At 36.8% G+C, this 14,867-nt stretch overlaps 2 long non-coding RNA genes across 2 annotated transcripts; both read right to left on the reverse strand.

Moving 5' to 3' along the window:
• Nucleotides 1–1,316: 1,316 nt before the first annotated feature.
• Nucleotides 1,317–4,143, reverse strand: LOC141646199 (uncharacterized). Its single transcript, XR_012545421.1, has 4 exons — nucleotides 3,987–4,143; nucleotides 3,821–3,888; nucleotides 2,902–2,988; nucleotides 1,317–1,450 (listed from the first exon to the last, which is right to left on the reverse strand). It is a non-coding gene; the product is annotated as an uncharacterized LOC141646199 (long non-coding RNA).
• Nucleotides 4,144–7,169: 3,026 nt separating this feature from the next.
• LOC141646200 (uncharacterized) lies at nucleotides 7,170–10,010 on the reverse strand. The gene is made up of 3 exons (XR_012545422.1): nucleotides 9,837–10,010; nucleotides 8,775–8,861; nucleotides 7,170–7,320 (listed from the first exon to the last, which is right to left on the reverse strand). It is a non-coding gene; the product is annotated as an uncharacterized LOC141646200 (long non-coding RNA).
• Nucleotides 10,011–14,867: the final 4,857 nt, after the last annotated feature.

The raw sequence follows: 14,867 nt of genomic DNA on the forward strand, positions 1-14,867 counted from the left end.
TACTCGACCGAGTACCTTGTACTCGACCTAGTATGTTATGTACTCGACCGAGTACCTCATTGGGCGGCCACTTTGAGTCGGTGGCTATATTCTTACTTTTGTTTTGAGTCGGTGGCTATGTTCTTACTTTTGTTTTGAGCCGGTGGCTATGTTTTTACATTGTTTTGAGTCGTAGGGTATATACACATGTATGTTTTGAGTCTTAACGCATTCTTTTATATGTGAGACGGTCTTGATACGTTATGACATGGAGAATGACAGCTTATGAGGGACATGTGTTGGATAAGGAAGATATGTGAGAGATAGTGAAAAAAAAAAAAAAAAAGTAGAATGTGAGCTAATTGAAGCAAAGAGCATGTTTTGTGAGATATGGTGAGTGTTATAGTCGTGTGTTGAGTAATATAAAAGTAATGTAAGTTTAAAGAAACGTGAGAATGAAAGATTGAGATGAGGGATACGAATAGTGACATTTCGGGATGTGTAAGGACTTATAGAGGGAGACGGTTAGCATTGTGTTGCTTAAGGATATATGGAATAAAAGGTTGCTTTAGAGGGATGGAGAAGAGGGGTATATAGTGAACTTAGATAGAGTTATGTCGCGACGTGGATTTGTAGATAGTGACCAAGTTTGGGAATTTGGAATATCAAGAGGTGGGCCTAGTGTGTAATTCTTTGGGCGATTAACGGTATGAGATGAATTTTTGGTTTTCTAGAGATACGAAAGGGAGATGCGACTAATTGAAGAGTAACTGTTAGTGTGTGGAGTTGATGGTGACAAGGGTGAGTGAGAAACAAGATGAGAGAGGATAAATGATAAGAAGAATGATAAGATATTGATATGGATTAATGGAATTAGAGTTATGGAGCTATGGGAAAATAAACAGATTACTAAAAAGTTAGGTAGAAAGAGAAAGGAGATGAATTATTAATTGATATTATTGAGTAAAAAGGGGGAAAGAGGGATGGAAGTAAGTTGAGAGAACGTTGACCGGAGTTAAGGAGCATGAAGGTAGGAAATTATGGAAATGTACGATAGCCTCACTAGAGGGAGTGAGTTAATGGAAATATAGGAGAGCAGGACTGTGACACCCTCATTTATAGCGGAAAAGTAAACACGTAATTCTACAGAAAAACTGACAGGATATGTTTGTAATAGGTTCAATTGGGTAAAAATCTGTAATTTTTAAAAACCCGAACCTGTTATAAAGATATCCAAAAGGGAAGGTGTCAAACATGCAAGGTCCAAAATAAATCTCATGAATGAAACATCGCTAACGTCGCGAAACAAAGTTATACAAACCAAATATGAGAAAGGGAGACATATGTCCCTAAAATGTATGTGACATAAAAAAAAAAAGGTTTAAGGGTCACAATGAAATAAAACCAGTCTAGGTCCCAAGGTTACTTTGCTCGCTAGCTCGTCCATGTACCCCATATATGCATCACCTACCTGTCATTCGCATTTTATACAAATACGAAAGCCACGATCGGTGGGGAGTAACTCGAGTTCTCCCGCCACGAAATGTCATAATTAATATAACATGTAAACATAAGAATATGAATATGAATAACACATAGCCTTAGCATATAAATGCTAGACAATCGTGCTTATCATGTGAACAACAATATAACAACACATAGTCCTAGCATGTGATTACTAGACCGACTCATACTACACTATCATGTGAATCACATAACATCCAGGAATCCAAACTCTATCAACCATAGCCGGCTTGCATCTCACCTTCTATGATTCATAGAATCATCAAACAAGAAAGGGCAATATATCAAAGACAGGCATAAGTTCTTAGCACCGTCAATAGTCACTTTGTAACTCGAGTCTATACCACGAGGTAGGGAAGGTAATCGAACCGGTATCTTGGCTCAGCGGTTACTATTAAGAAAACATGGCCAAGAGACAACACAACCCTAGCCTAAAATCTCTGAGACCTAGACATGCGGATACACACCACCGCACCCAAGACCCACAACTTTTTTTAAAACAAAGTGAAGTGAGTACCCTAAGGACACCACCGAAGGGTTGGCTAGTACTTAAGCTGACCCCATACTATCAAAATAAGTACCTGAGGTCATGCCCCAACTTGGATATAAATCCACTAGTCAGGAACACAAAGGCTATCAAGCAGTGAACATATACTCGTCAGAGACTATAAAGACCTATCTATGATGAAGGCCGAAATACTCACCTAGGACCTAGTCCCAGCTAGTCCCAGCTTGAATACTTTAGCCCACACCACACAAGACTCACCACACAAGTCATTTAAGACACCCACTTAACCATAAGAGGGCAAAAAGTCCTACTTACCAACATAAAATCTAATATTCTATCATGTGAAAGGCTATATACAGCAGACAATCCAACAGTTCCTCAATAAGTACTCAATACTATTTTTCAATCCTAGCAATTCTAACAATATTTAAGGCTTTAGGGGAAACTAGGGCCATTACTACAAAATAAGAAGCTATTTAAATTCAACTAACTAAATAAGAAGCTATTTAAATTCAACTAACTACACATGTGAAATAGAGATATAATAAATGGCCTAAAACAAGAAAAAGGCCGATTATCTAATTCATTCAACCGAATTTTTACCCGCAACCTGACCAGCCCTGCGACAGTGCGGGTTAAATTGTGGTGACCAATCACTCAATTAAGCGACATCGCATCGATCAAAGGGACTAAGGCTCGATTTTAAGCACAATCATCAAAACATTACACTTATCACTATAAAACTCATTTTGAGCCTATTAATTACAATTTCAATTTATAAACTATCCTAACATGTGATAATTATCAATCACCTAAACACTTATCAAACAACAAACACAACATCAACTACTAATGTGACATTAATTCGTCGAGTAACTCGGAATAGTTACCTTAAGCTAGCAAAGAGACAAGCAATAAACTTGAGAAAGCTTCTAAAACCCAAAATTACTCTTCATCTTCAACCACATATGAGTCACCTAAAATAATTATGTGAAAGGACGATATTAACGAATTATCGTTATATAAAATATGAGACGGAAATTAATTTAATTATATTTTAAATAGACCAAACTAGCGTCAAAACAATTTATAGATACGGCCCAAACTCGCGACTTAGCCCGGCCACTGCCTAGGCCACGGCCAGGCCACTGCCTAGGCCACGGCCAGGCCGCTGCTAGGCCAACCTTATAAAAGTCACTCTCGTCCCAAAAATTAATTCAATCTCAACTCTCTACCCCATCTCTCTCATTACTCCGTCCTATAATATAATACTCCATAGTAACCAGATTTCCATCTCAATTTCAATATCGATAATATCAAATATTCCATTAAAAGAATTGCTCAACACTCGGGTTAAAACTCCGAGCTACTCACCCACGGGTCATGGTCAAAGAAAACGACAATAAAAATAGGATATCACGTACCAACACAATCCCAGAGATAATTAACTTCAAGCTTAAATGATAAAAGGACAAAACAGATCCTTAGAATTGTTCCCACAATACCATGCGTAAACTGAATTGATTGATTCGCATACACTAGCAATGAATTGATTTTATCCAAAGGCTTTGATCTTTCGCTAAAATCCCACCATTCTTAATAATTAAACTCCTTGTCGAAAAATCGTTCCAAATTAAACACTGTCATTTCTAAAAACCAAATTTAGTATCATTGTTATACAAGCTTCGTAACCTTCAATCATCTAAAGAATTATCTACCCCGTAATTCAACCCGTCTCACAAACAATTAACTTAACGAAGTAAGATATACAAATACTACTATAATAATATAGGGTAACAATCATGTTACCTCAAACGCCCCTTATTCTTCGGATATATGGTCCACAAGGCACGAGCCTCACCCCGGGCCTTCGAATCCTTCATAAAAGGGCAAGAAAACGGAATAAAGAAGCTAAAAGACGACACTTTTATAAGACGGCGAAAGACGAAACCACTACAAAAGGAGACTTTCTTACCTTAAAAGGACGAGGAAAGGACGAGGAAGCTAATGGTACAAAAATTATCGAATTTGGTTGAGAATGGAGGCGGGATCTGAGGTTTTAAGGTCGGGATGAAAATGAATGGTGATGGAGTTTGTTGGTTTGTTGTTTTCTTTGGTAAAACGAAAAGGAAAAGGAAAGAAGCAGGGAGGTGGGGAATGGGTAGAGTAATAATAATAATAATAATAATAATAATAATAATAATAATAATAATAATAATAATAATAATAATAATAATAATAATAATAATAATAATAATAATAATAATAATAATAATAATAATAATAATAATAATAATAATAATAATAATAATAATAATAATAATAATAATAAAAGAATTAGTTAAAAGTAGAGTATAAGAGGTAGGTGACCGTGTTGTCGATTTTCGATTGGCCCGGATTAAAAAGGGTACAAAGTAAAATGTGACGGTCTATAGCTAGACGGAATAATGTCTCGAGTTTATTTTAACTTGAGACGGAAACTAATATTATTACTGTCACTATTATTATTACGGTCATTATTATTGTCACTATTATTATCCGATTAAAATACGTATACATTTATTTTTATATAAATTATGCCTTAAAGATATAATTAAATCGTACGTATTTTTATATAAACGAGCTTTTATGTAATACGTTTATAAAAAAATCGTGTTTGACATAAAATTAATTAAATAGAATAATTCAAAAATATATAATAAAGTGGTTAAACGGTTTAATAAATTTTAAATGTCAAAATGAGAAATTTGCGGGTGTTACAATCACCCCATCTTTTAAAAAGTTTCGTCCTCGAAACTTGAAAGTAGAGATGAAAGGTTATGAAAATAAAACTGGAATTGAAATCGGTAACTAAAACATTTAAAAGGTCACTTATCGTAAGAATCAAAATTCTTTCAAGAGCTTCAACTAAAATTTTCTGACAGAACCAGACTCTCATCAGAGGAACGGAAGTGTTCTCGTTACGTATTCAAGAACATCACATTCCAAATCAAAGATAAGGTCAAAAGGCAAATCATTTGTATAAATCAAAAATCAAAATACCTTCAAAAACATTAATGCAGAGTTTTCAAAAATATAAGTCTCATTCATGGAACGAAATTGCTCTTGTCGTGCACACAAGAACGCTAACTTTCCAAGTCAGAGACAAATTTAAAACAAAAATCACTCGTCGACAAGAGTAGAACAAGCTATTAAACGTCTCTAATAACGTCCGATTAACGTTAAAATCCAAAGAAAAGGTAGTCCACCCAAATTTTCTTTTGCATAAGCCAAAATGGAAATAAAGGTTTCACCTTTAAATAACTAAAAGGGGAGTTAAATTCCTGAAATATAATATTAAACTTTGACAAAGGCATCATAATAGATCAAAGTGAATAGAAATTGGATAAAATTTACAAAAATCTCAGGTTTAGCAACTCAAAACCATGATAAGGAAATCTATACTCAAAGAACAATTAGAGAATCAAATCGAATTTTCAATTTTCAAGTCTTCAAAAATAGGTTAGGTTTGCAGAAGTGACATAAACTTTTAAGAATGAATCGAAACTGGTAGCTTGAAAGTTTAGAAGTTGTACAAAAAGGAAAGTAACTTAGATAGCATAAAAACAAAGTATGTTAAGAGAGCTAAAACTTAAGCCACAAGAGAGCTATAATGACTTTCATAGGGTAAAAATTGAAGTCAAAATTACAAGGATGTCAAAGATAGAGTTTCACAAGATACGAATGTCAAACTTAAAGGAGGAGCAAGATGAAGCGAGGAAAGGAGGTATGAACGGTAACGCTCATGATCAAGGAGAAAGGGAAATTAGACAACAAGGAAACGCCTATTAGGGTATTGTACCTTCATGACAAAACGACCAAATCACATTCCCAATCTATACGGGATTGTTAACATCTAAAAATGGGTTTTCTTCCAAATTCATATTCTAAACTTATCTCATGTTTACTCCTAGGGTGACGACGCTCAACCTACTAAGCTTTCAAATCCCCAAACATAAACAACAAAGCCAAGTTCTATAACTTTTAATTACATAGGCAACTCATTCCTAACACAAATAATCCACCAATCAATTATACTCACTTAATCAAGGAACTAGGTATAAGAATCACTAAGTATGTCTCATCACCTTACCTAAGTCTTTCCATCATCAAATCCTCTCAAAACCAGGAAAGGGTCAAACACAAACAATCTCCTCAAGAGTCAAGTTTTCCAACCAAGGTCAACATTCCTCAAAAGAAAGAGTACTATCAAATGGCGTTAAGGGAGGATTAGCAAGGAACAAAAGACAAGTTAGGAGTACAAGCGTAGCTTTTAAAGTAAAACAGAAGGGAGTTTAGAAGGAAGATAAGCACAAAGAGATTAAGAATAAGGCGAGATACACAAAGAACGAGAAACATCTTCAAGGAAGTAGAAGCATTCTTCAAAGGTTGAACAAATCTACAATCTTCAGCATTAGGCACCAAATCTTGATCTTCGTAAAATATAAGTGTCCTTTCAATGGAACGGAGATACTCTTGGCGATCACTCAAGAACATCAATATTCCAATTCAAAGACATAAAAGTACATTTTTACACCAACAAATGATAAAACTAATTATCAGACGTCTCCAATAACAAGTTTTAACACTAATTGGCGTTAAAACCAGTGAAAAACATTAAAATATTTTCAAAACCTTTAGTTCAAATTTTTTTTATAATAAGGGTAATAACTCCATTAGCTATAGATAAGCTCACGGTCATTGATCCAAGAACGCTACAATTATTAAATGACAATCAACAAACAGGTTAGTACCTAACAAAGAGCAAACACAAAGAGACTACAACATAAGATCCTAAATCTACCCATCCTACCCGTCTCTCAAGTTTATTATTTTAAGGTCAAGTTATTTATAGTGGGGTGCACAAACGTGCGTCGGGAGCAAATATGCTCTGATACCAACTGTGACACCCTCATTTATAGCGGAAAAGTAAACACGTAATTCTACAGAAAAACTGACAGGATATGTTTGTAATAGGTTCAATTGGGTAAAAATCTGTAATTTTTAAAAACCCGAACCTGTTATAAAGATATCCAAAAGGGAAGGTGTCAAACATGCAAGGTCCAAAATAAATCTCATGAATGAAACATCGCTAACGTCGCGAAACAAAGTTATACAAACCAAATATGAGAAAGGGAGACATATGTCCCTAAAATGTATGTGACATAAAAAAAAAAGGTTTAAGGGTCACAATGAAATAAAACCAGTCTAGGTCCCAAGGTTACTTTGCTCGCTAGCTCGTCCATGTACCCCATATATGCATCACCTACCTGTCATTCGCATTTTATACAAATACGAAAGCCACAGTCAGTGGGGAGTAACTCCGAGTTCTCCCAGCCACGAAATGTCATAATTAATATAACATGTAAACATAAGAATATGAATATGAATAACACATAGCCTTAGCATATAAATGCTAGACAATCGTGCTTATCATGTGAACAACAATATAACAACACATAGTCCTAGCATGTGATTACTAGACCGACTCATACTACACTATCATGTGAATCACATAACATCCAGGAATCCAAACTCTATCAACCATAGCCGGCTTGCATCTCACCTTCTATGATTCATAGAATCATCAAACAAGAAAGGGCAATATATCAAAGACAGGCATAAGTTCTTAGCACCGTCAATAGTCACTTTGTAACTCGAGTCTATACCACGAGGTAGGGAAGGTAATCGAACCGGTATCTTGGCTCAGCGGTTACTATTAAGAAAACATGGCCAAGAGACAACACAACCCTAGCCTAAAATCTCTTGCAGACCTAGACATGCGGATACACACCACCGCACCCAAGACCCACAACTTTTTTTAAAACAAAGTGAAGTGAGTACCCTAAGGACACCACCGAAGGGTTGGCTAGTACTTAAGCTGACCCCATACTATCAAAATAAGTACCTGAGGTCATGCCCCAACTTGGATATAAATCCACTAGTCAGGAACACAAAGGCTATCAAGCAGTGAACATATACTCGTCAGAGACTATAAAGACCTATCTATGATGAAGGCCGAAATACTCACCTAGGACCTAGTCCCAGCTAGTCCCAGCTTGAATACTTTAGCCCACACCACACAAGACTCACCACACAAGTCATTTAAGACACCCACTTAACCATAAGAGGGCAAAAAGTCCTACTTACCAACATAAAATCTAATATTCTATCATGTGAAAGGCTATATACAGCAGACAATCCAACAGTTCCTCAATAAGTACTCAATACTAATTTTCAATCCTAGCAATGCTAACAATATTTAAGGCTTTAGGGGAAACTGGGGCCATTACTACAAAATAAGAAGCTATTTAAATTCAACTAACTAAATAAGAAGCTATTTAAATTCAACTAACTACACATGTGAAATAGAGATATAATAAATGGCCTAAAACAAGAAAAAGGCCGATTATCTAATTCATTCAACCGAATTTTTACCCGCAATCCCAGCCCTGCGACAGGTACGGGTTAAATTGCGGCTGACCAATCACTCAATTAACTGACATCGCATCAGTCAAAGGGACTAAGGCTCAGTTTTCGGCACAATCATCAAAACATTACACTTATCACTATAAAATTCATTTTGAGCCTATTAATTACAATTTCAATTTATAAACTATCCTAACATGTGATAATTATCAATCACCTAAACACTTATCAAACAACAAACACAACATCAACTACTAATGTGACATTAATTCGTCGAGTAACTCGGAATAGTTACCTTAAGCTAGCAAAGAGACAAGCAATAAATTTGAGAAAGCTTCTAAAACCCAAAATTACTCTTCATCTTCAACCACATATGAGTCACCTAAAATAATTATGTGAAAGGACGATATTAACGAATTATCGTTATATAAAATATGAGACGGAAATTAATTTAATTATATTTTAAATAGACCAAACTAGCGTCAAAACAATTTATAGATACGGCCCAAACTCGCGACTTAGCCCGGCCACTGCCTAGGCCACGGCCAGGCCGCTGCTAGGCCAACCTTATAAAAGTCACTCTCGTCCCAAAAATTAATTCAATCTCAACTCTCTACCCCATCTCTCTCATTACTCCGTCCTATAATATAATACTCCATAGTAACCAGATTTCCATCTCAATTTCAATATCGATAATATCAAATATTCCATTAAAAGAATTGCTCAACACTCGGGTTAAAACTCCGAGCTACTCACCCACGGGTCATGGTCAAAGAAAACGACAATAAAAATAGGATATCACGTACCAACACAATCCCAGAGATAATTAACTTCAAGCTTAAATGATAAAAGGACAAAACAGATCCTTAGAATTGTTCCCACAATACCATGCGTAAACTGAATTGATTGATTCGCATACACTAGCAATGAATTGATTTTATCCAAAGGCTTTGATCACTGCTAAAATCCCACCATTCTTAATAATTAAACTCCTTGTCGAAAAATCGTTCCAAATTAAACACTGTCATTTCTAAAAACCAAATTTAGTATCATTGTTATACAAGCTTCGTAACCTTCAATCATCTAAAGAATTATCTACCCCGTAATTCAACCCGTCTCACAAACAATTAACTTAACGAAGTAAGATATACAAATACTACTATAATAATATAGGGTAACAATCATGTTACCTCAAACGCCCCTTATTCTTCGGATATATGGTCCACAAGGCACGAGCCTCACCCCGGGCCTTCGAATCCTTCATAAAAGGGCAAGAAAACGGAATAAAGAAGCTAAAAGACGACACTTTTATAAGACGGCGAAAGACGAAACCACTACAAAAAGGAGATTTTCTTACCTTAAAAGGACGAGGAAAGGACGAGGAAGCTAATGGTACAAAAATTATCGAATTTGGTTGAGAATGGAGGCGGGATCTGAGGTTTTAAGGTCGGGATGAAAATGAATGGTGATGGAGCTGTTGGTTTGTTGTTGTTGCTGGTAAAACGAAAAGGAAAAGGAAAGAAGCAGGGAGGTGGGGAATGGGTAGAGTAATAATAATAATAATAATAATAATAATAATAATAATAATAATAATAATAATAATAATAATAATAATAATAATAATAATAATAATAATAAAAGAATTAGTTAAAAGTAGAGTATAAGAGGTAGGTGACCGTGTTGTCGATTTTCGATTGGCCCGGATTAAAAAGGGTACAAAGTAAAATGTGACGGTCTATAGCTAGACGGAATAATGTCTCGAGTTTATTTTAACTTGAGACGGAAACTAATATTATTACTGTCACTATTATTATTACGGTCATTATTATTGTCACTATTATTATCCGACTAAAATACGTATACATTTATTTTTATATAAATTATGCCTTAAAGATATAATTAAATCGTACGTATTTTTATATAAACGAGCTTTTATGTAATACGTTTATAAAAAAATCGTGTTTGACATAAAATTAATTAAATAGAATAATTCAAAAATATATAATAAAGTGGTTAAACGGTTTAATAAATTTTAAATGTCAAAATGAGAAATTTGCGGGTGTTACAAGGACGACATGTTAGCCGTGGGTTTCGAGGTATTAAGGGAATAAGAAGCTTGTAGAGTGTTTGCACGATCTGAGATTTTGGTGGAGAGTTAGGTAACGATATGATAAAGGATAGAATTGGGAATAATGTTGAGGTAAATTTTGTTGATGGATTGGATGTTTGTTATTTGGGATGATAACCAAAGATAGAAAACGGATTGTGATATTAAAAAGTGATAGTAAGAGAGTAGTCACATGAAGGATGTTGGTGTCATAGTATTGTCACTAGTGGTTGAGGATGATATTACTTTAGGGAAGCTAGTTGTTCTAATAAGGTTGATTTTGTAGAGACCAGATTGATATGTATGGTTGTGAGAGAGTAGAAGATGTGGTTATATGAGGCGGTTGTTAGTAGTTGAGTATTAATGGTATGGTTACATTTGGCAGGGGGTGATGGTTATGCGAATGGGAGAATATGTTGTGAGGGGTGTACGAGTTAAGCTCGGGTGAGAGGTAACTTTTATCAGGTGGTAACTTACGTGATCAGGATTGACTAGTTGGATGTGATTATGGGTCTATGATATGTGTAAATGTTTGTGTGAGGTTCTGACCTCACAAGAAGTGGTATGGTGTGATAATTATAAAGTTGTTATATGAATGTTTTGTAATTTATGTTGGGTACGGTATACTAATGGAATGAGGTTCAAAAGGTAATAATTTGATTGATCTGGCATGGATAGTTAAAATTGTATGTGTATTGATGATACATGTTTATTCCGTGAAATGGTAAGGATGATGTTCATGTGATTCTTGTCAGTTTATTCCGTATAATATGTTGTGTTATAATCTAGTAAAACGGTTTTGAATGAGTTTTCTTGTTCGAAATGACATACTTAGTCAGTGTTTATGGGAATTATATGTGATTGTGATGTTTATGGATGTGGTTGTTGTCCCTCGAGTGGTGATCCGGGCATGGTACTTCATGTTGTGATGCGGGCATTTTCGCACTGCGGTGCGGCTGTTGGTGGCGGTGTTGCAATGCCGTCACCGGTTGTGGTGGAGTAGGCGGGATGATTATGATTCGAGTTTCGACAGTACATACCAGTTATACATAGATTGTTATTTTGTTTGATGTTGCTCCTTGCGAGTTTCAGTCTGTGCAGATAGACAGCTGCCTTGTTTATTGATGTTTCCTTTACCAGGTTAAGTTTGGGAATGAGGGTAGTGTATGATATGAAATAGAGTTGTATATGTTTTCGTTGTTGTCATGGTATAGTGATATTCTGTTGATGGAACACGGTTGTGAGAGGTTGTTACAGTAATTTTGATCTTGTTCTAGATAAGGCTTTAGTAGTCATGGTAATGGCAAGTGATTCGTAAAACATGTGTGGTAATGACCTTAAAGATGCAGGTGGTTCATAATCCTTTGTTGAGACAGTGAGTGTAGGGTATTGGGGAATTAGTGTCATGTTAAGTTATGTATGAGTTTTGCGGTAATGAAGGAAAGAACTTGAGGATCTAGTGTGAGTGTACGTAACGAGTGTGGATCGTGAGTTATGCTTTTGGGGAGATAGGTGCTTTACATAGAGAGGTATGTGGTTTTGCATTAATAATGGAGAGTTAGTATGGTGATTTTGCTACGAGTTTTATGGTATAGGTTAGGTGGTGTGCCGAATGAGTTGAGGTATGAGAAATGTTTAAGTAAGAGAGCCTTGGATATATGCATGACGAGTGTTTAGATTATAGGTGGTTATCTTTGACATGCGGAGGTGATGAGGATAATGAGACGATATAGCTAGGATTTAGTATTAGTGAGTTACGAGGACGTAACATTTATCTTACGAGGAGTAGGATGCGATAAAAGAGATTTTGATGGTTGTGCATATGGTAGTATAATTGGAAGTAGAGTGTTGGTGTAGCATAAAGGACGGATATTTGTCTTGATTGATTTTATTAAAGGTCATGACCGTGCTTGTAGTAGTTCGACGTTTAGGAATGGGAGAATACTTCATAGTGTTGACAGTTGGATGATGATGTTATGAGTGTGAGTAAACTTCGAGGACGAAGTTCCTTTTAAGGGTGGTAGAATGTAACATTCTGTTTCGATGGTTGAGCTTGTTTGGTGGATTGTCTTGGTATTTGAGGATGTTAGTGAGCGTTATGAACTAAGATAGAGTTGGCAACATTTATTTTGTGGTTATTCGATAATATTATGTAGTCAATATCGAGAGGATATGTTATCTAGTAAGTGTGGTTAGTGGAGCTGGTGTTAGGTGTCCATGTTTTATAGGTTGGGTTGGAACTTCGGGGACGAAGTTCTTTTTAAGAGGGGAAGATTGTAATACTACGGATTTTTATAAGCTAAGTACTCGACCGAGTAGAGCCTACTCGACCGAGTAGTGTCAAGGGTGTAGTTTGTTTGGGTTCTGCCGAGGAATACTCGACCGAGTATGATGAATACTCGACCGAGTAGAGGATACTCGGCCGAGTATGCTCTATACTCGACCGAGTATCCGGTCTGGCGAGTAATATTTCAGCGGTTTGATGCGGGAGTGTTTGGGGTTGTTTTATATTCAAAGTCAGTTTCTAAAACGTCATTTCAACCCTAATCATTTTAAGATCTCTCTAATCACTCCCTAATCATTCTCTAATCTCTTTGTGTGTGCAATTGTCGTAATCCTTGCGCGTAATCTCTCATCCTACTGTTGGTAAGTTTCATTCCCCATGTCATTTATGTTCTTTTAGGGTTACTGTATATATGGAATTTGGGGAATATGGGGAATTGTGCAATTTGTGATTGTGTTATATGGTTATTGTATAGGAGAAGACTTCATAGAGGAGCCTTTCTGATTGTTCGGTTTCCGTCTTCTTTGTTGATTGCTAAGGTAGGGTTTCCTACTCGGATTCTGTTTAATTAATTTGAGATGTTGTGATTGTACTGTGTATAATTGTTGTTATCTGCTGATCATCGGAGGATGGGTGTTGTGGTGACGGTGTTGGTGTTGGTGTGGTTATGTTGTGACGATTGTGATGTTGTGACAGCTGTGATGCTGTGTGTGATTATGGTGGAGTCACTTGGGGAGTGGCTTCACACCCTAGTTCGCCCTCCGTGGAACCCGTCACGGGAGGGGATGTGCACATTAAGGGACATGGATTGTTAGTCGCTCGTTGATGAGCTGGACTAAGTGGGGATGGGTTGCGGTCACCCACTGGCGGCGAGGATTACCTGTTGCGATGGGTAATCTGGCAGGGCTACACACTTCGGTGTGTAGTCGGTTACTGTGTGAGATCGATGATCGGTTTGGTGGTAATGTTTGTTGTCTTATATTGATTGAGTAATCGACCCCGTGTTGTTGTTTTGTAAAACCTGCGGTGATCCATTCGGGGATGGTGAGCAGATTGTGACAGGTGATACATTTATTGAGCTTGGGACAGTCATGGGAGAGTCACCACGCTGGATTAGATGACACCATCACGAGCCTTAGTTATTATTTTGGTAGTTGTTGCCATTTGGAAAATTCGTTTATTAGATTTTGGAGACTATGTAACTTTTATAATTACCGTACTTTAATAAATGTGTTTGGACTGTTGCTTTTGATATATACTAACCTCGGGCAACCGAGATGGTAACAACCTTTCATGCTGGGGTAGTCCTGGTAAGGTACCTTGGTATGAGGGGGTGTTACACCCGCCACGGGAGGGGATGTGCACATTAAGGGACAGGGATTGTTTGTCGCTCGTTGAGAAGCTGGATTAGGTGGGATCGGCTGCGGTCACCGACTGGCGGCGAGGATTACCTGTTGCGATGGGTAATCTGGCAGGGCTACACACTTCGGTGTGTAGTCGGTTACTGTGTGAGAACGAAAGATTGGAGTTGGAGATGATCAGTTGATTACTTCGTTTGTTTGTCTTATTATTTGAGTAATACTGACCCCGTTGTTGTTTGTGGAATCTGCGGTGATCCATTCGGGGATGGTGAGCAGGCTTGATAGGTATTGCTAGTGTGAGCTTGGGGACAGCCATGGGAGTGTTGTCATCACCAGTCATAGCATCACCGTTAGAGTCTTAGTTTGATTTCTTTTATTGTCAGACATTGGAGTTGTATTTTGTTGAATCAGTATTTGGATTTGGATGTTGTAAACTTTATACTTTACAGTACTTTAATAAATGTGCTCAGTTCAGACGCTTTTGATATGTACTAACCTCGGGCAACCGAGACGGTAACACACTTTCATGGTAGGGTGGTCCTGGTAAGGCACCTTGGTATGAGGGGGTGTTACAGAGGGATAGAGGTGGCGGCAGTCACAACCACTACCAACAACCCCAGATGGCGCACAACAACA

The sequence above is a fragment of the Silene latifolia genome, chromosome 3, assembly GCF_048544455.1.
Source record: "Silene latifolia isolate original U9 population chromosome 3, ASM4854445v1, whole genome shotgun sequence".
Lineage (NCBI taxonomy): Eukaryota > Viridiplantae > Streptophyta > Magnoliopsida > Caryophyllales > Caryophyllaceae > Silene > Silene latifolia.